Here is a 5,004-nt window from a genome sequence, read left to right as displayed (position 1 = left end):
AATAACCAGTATTTGTTTATTTATAAATTAGATTTTATACTTGCTAGAATGCGTAAAAAGGTTCATTTTATCCGATTTTTTTAATTACATTTTTATGAATTATCAGATTTTGGATGAGACTTTTTCAATTACATTTTTTGTTAATTATGACATTAATGTCCTAACAGATTTCATCTTAAAATTTGCGTGACAAAGCATGCATTGGGCTTTTACGTAAAGAATGTTGATGCAGAGAATTAGTTTTAAAATATACCGTAATATCGGCGAGGGCTTGACAGATTTAATCAATGTTTTGATTCATTAAAAAGCATATCATCTCAAGACATTGTTAACAGATGGCAATAATTGTTATTCAATAGAACAAACATTCTTTAGCAAAGTTAAACAACCGCCTCCTTCAAAAGAAACACATTGACTTAAATTTTCTAGCAATGATTTTTAGTCACTATCATTTATAATTTACTAGATACTTAGTAACTGTAGTGTGTACTCCAGCAAAAACAACGTGATTTTCTAAATGTCTTAGTATAAGCAGCATTCTAAACAATGATGGTTCTAGTAACCATAACAAAATAACTTGTCAAGTATTTCTGTTTTTATCAGTCAATCGCCTGAATAGCAATAACTGTTTTATTATTTTTTGATTAAATGATACAAACACGTGAAGCACAGTCACCATGCATGCTATCTTTCTTGATTGTTTTTATTTGTTGAAGTCCTATAGCTACAGATGTAGCTAAACGCAATGAGAAAGGCACTGTTAAAACAGACATAACTAGTGGTATTGATTTGGAATTTAATTTTTTTTTCAAGAAAGTGGAAGGAATTGACAACTTATTTGAAAATATCTTTGACAAGCTAAAAAAAAAAAAGAGAATTCTTTTAAACTCCAAAATATTATTCAGGGGTTTTAGTGTCCATGATCTTAGGAGGGATTTGACTATTATAATACTGGATAAAAAAAGATGGGGGGTGTTTCAACCAGCCTTTCAATTAACATTTTCATACAAAATTCATAGTAAAAATTTACATTCAGAGAAAAAAGGGAAGGGGAAGGGCAAGCCCCCTGCCCCTTCCAATGTTACGTGCCTGATTGTTCACCTGAGTGGAAGCAACTGAAATAACTTTTTATAGCTAATTGTATAAATTCAGAAGTTCTTAATCTATTTTTAGTCCAATGTAGAAAAAAAGATTCTTATGTTCACATGGAAGGTCATGTGCAGATGAATATAAAGTAGTATTTTAGGTCACTGAGTCACTTAGGTGACCTTTGCTCACCTATCGTTTTCGTCCGTCGTCTTGCGGGTGTACGTCGTTTGTAAACTTTTCACATTTTCAACTTCTCAACAACCAATAAACCGATTTCAATCAAACTTCCCAAAAAGTATCCTTGGGTGAATGGGACTCAAGTTTATTCAAATGAAGGGCAGTGCTTTTTTTCAAGTGGAGATAATCAAGAAAAGGCAAAAATAAGGTGTTGTCATTTTAAAAATCTTGTTCTCGAGAACCACTCGGTCAGATCGTTGAATCTTATATGATATCTTTCTAACATAGTGTAGATTTAAGTTTGTTCAGATCTTGGTCCCTGTGGATAGGATGGAGCCACAGAAAAGGGACAAGGTTTATATTGAATTTTATATAAATTACGGACAAAATAGATTTGTTTGTGTTCCTTCATTCCAGACCCAATTACAATTTCTATCTGTAGCAGCCTTCTTTATTCGAAAGCCTCGATAATAGAATAGTAACTTTGATTCAAGAGTGGTAACTCTTTAAGGAGGGATTCTTCTCATATTTCTAGTATTTAAAAATTAATGAAATTTTCATAGATTCAAGAAGACATTATCATTAAGTGATGGTATCAATTAGATTAAATTTGACCGTTTTATTTTAAAAGTAAGGTCAGGTCAAGGTCATTATCTTTTTCCTTGATTGTAAGAATAAAAAACTACTGTTGCCAATCATGCGATGCCTACTTCTATTTCAAAAGATTAAATGTTTTTCTTTTCGCATAAAAAGATATTACCATATAGGGTCTATCAAATAATACTACCAAATTGACATTAATAATTTAACTAGAATAGATATTGGCTAATCCGAATTTCCTCTATTTTTCTGAAATTTTTGGGATATATTAGTTATTTTTATATGCTTCGTATATTTACATTTTTCTTATTTTCACATATGGTAAAGAAGTCATATAAAGATACAAATTGATACAGAAAAAAAGTTTTGACCATTTACTAAGAGAGAAAAAAGCATTTTACGAATTTTTTGCTCAAATCTGTACCTAGATTGGAAGCTTTTAAAAGTCAACAAAATTGTAGTTTGTTTGGGAAATCATATTTATTTGATATATTTTAAAACTTCAGTCCATTATTATTAATTTCACTTACATTTGAAATTTTCTTGAAGTCTTCGATTGTTTAAAAATGTTAACGAAATTCATTGTTCTAAAGTAATTTTGAGAAGCAGAAAAGGAGAAGTTTTCATACGCCGCCGTTCCGCCAAAAATATAGTCCCTGCTAGATTTCAAACTCAATTTACCATTTTTATTTAAAGTTGTACAATCATGTTGAGGAAAGAAAAGTATGATCTTTTAAATCTCTTACATCTAAATATATAAGACTTATAAGCAAATATACTTTGAATGTTTCGTCTAGTCAGAAACCAGACAAGAATCCGTCCTTAAGGTATAAATGTCTGTTATTCCTTTATATACTAAGTATTTGTCAAGTTGAAATGTCATTTGGACAAAATATGCGAAAATTGTTTGCATTCCATTTATAAAACGCACTTTTTAAAAATAACTTTCTTTTGGAAAATCATATGCGTTAAAGAAAAAAATTATGAGTGAATAGAGGGTTTATAAATTTTAGACTTACAAACTTCATATTCACAGTGTATTAACCACAAACCGTCTACAAGTAGTAAACTTGACTGCATTATATAACAGGAAGACTTTAATCTTATATAGAAATTACACATTTTACTGTGTAACTCTGCATTTTGAGTAATGTTTTATTCCACGACTCATCATAGCTTCCAATTTAAAATTATTTACATGTATTATAATAGGTGACTGAGGTTTCATTCCTTCACATCAGAGATATGGCGATCCCTATTTTGGATCTGATTATTCAGATTATCCTCCCCCTTCTTTTAATGAAAAAAAAAACATTTACAGTGAATAAAGAATAATTAAAATCAGATGTGGCAATCGATTACAATAGAAAATCATTAAATTTGATGTTGAGATAGGAGCTGCCTTTTCTCCTTTAAGACATGCGACATGAGTTAACGATTTTTATCGACCTTCTTGACCATGTTTATCATTGTTCTTCAATTACCTCTCAGTCTGGTGACCCTTTCATGCACTATCCTCTTACTGTCGTTTGAATTGTTGATACAGATGTTAGAGTATCAAATTATAGTATCAGATTATACTTTATAATCGTTTTTTTCAACAATTGGTTCGACCCCTTTCTTCTCTGACGTCAAGAAATAACGTGCAAGATATAGAAAAATAACGATATTTTTTTTTAATTATGAAAAAATCTGTGTTTCTTTATGTGGGTGTTTTATAATGATATATGTACAATATATTAATACATTCATTTAAAATAAATAGTTGTCTCACATACTATTATCATACAGAGCATCATGGTTGTACATTTTTAAGAATCCACTTGACCAATCTAGGGCGCACTATTTCATGAAATTCAAAATGATTTTTTTTTCTTTTAACTTCTAAGCTTCAAAGTTTAAACTTTAAAGAAAAGAGACAATCATGTCTAAACGAAATATAAAAAAATAATTATAAAAAGCATAATCCCAAAGATTCCTCCAACGATGGAGTTAATCTCGATAGATTATACCATCTTTAAAAAATTGTTTGTTTGCCTTCTCACGACCGACTGGCCACAAATGGCCGGGCTCAAACCTTTTTTTAACATCTTTGAAACGATATTTTTTCCCTTTCTATTCCTGTATTTTTTCATCTTGATATATGTTGAAATTTTCTAGAGAAAAAAATTCCCAATCTACCTACCGACCCAATTTTTTACCCCGAGTCGGGAAAGGGTAAACAAATATTATTTTAAAAATGGCCTTATAGACTTGCAGTCCTTATAAAGGTTCAGTGTACTGAATATAACTTCAGAGACTGTGAAGCGAAAGTATGTTCAATATAATTAATTTCAAAGACTGAAAAGAGCATAAACTTGACATTTTCAACCGCTCAAAAAACTAGAGATCATTTTCAAAACTCAAAAACAAAAAAGAAATCATAGGATGCCATATCAAGAATTCTAGCGTTCAACTGCTTTTAAGAATTTGTATCTGACGATGTCCGTATTGATTGGAATATACCGGAAATAATGTTTTAATTAATCATTTTTCTGATCAGTAATGACCCACCGGCCATTCAATATCATGATGAATTGTTCAGCTGTGTAATGAATTGATCCACATTACTGTTCTAAAATTTCTCCATAGCGATAGAATTCACGCCGGTATACCTATCAGTCTCCGAGAAACTGAAGAAAGAGACTGACATACATATAGAAAATAAAATTAGTTCTATTGATCTAAAAGAAACTTCTTACAGCGTCATTAGAAGTTCTTTAAAAGGATAAAATATTACATATCAAAATAATGTATTGTAGTAGCTTTTGATATATGGCATCAAAAAAGAATAAACAATATGGTTCAAATGGAATTTGCCTTCCAATAAATGACTGCTGATTTAGCAAAATAAGGTAGGATATGATTACTGATGTATGAAAAAAATGTTCATCTTATAACCCAGCATCTTTAAAAAAAAAATAGAAAATTACACCGATCTTCAAATTGAAACTGAAGGCGGGCTTGCTTCTCAAGTTTTGAGTGTACAAATATTCATACTATAGTATTTAAAAATATCGCATAATAATTTACATTCTTTAATTCTGTCAGAAAAAATGAAAAAAAAAACAATTATTTTCTAACAAAACTGCTGCGTAG

This window comes from Saccostrea echinata, unplaced genomic scaffold (genome assembly GCF_033153115.1).
Source record: "Saccostrea echinata isolate AGI-Se365-2 ecotype Australia unplaced genomic scaffold, CSIRO_AGI_Sech_v1 ptg000002l, whole genome shotgun sequence".
Lineage (NCBI taxonomy): Eukaryota > Metazoa > Mollusca > Bivalvia > Ostreida > Ostreidae > Saccostrea > Saccostrea echinata.
The sequence above is the reverse complement of the archived record's forward strand: the minus strand, read 5'-3'. Positions refer to the sequence as shown.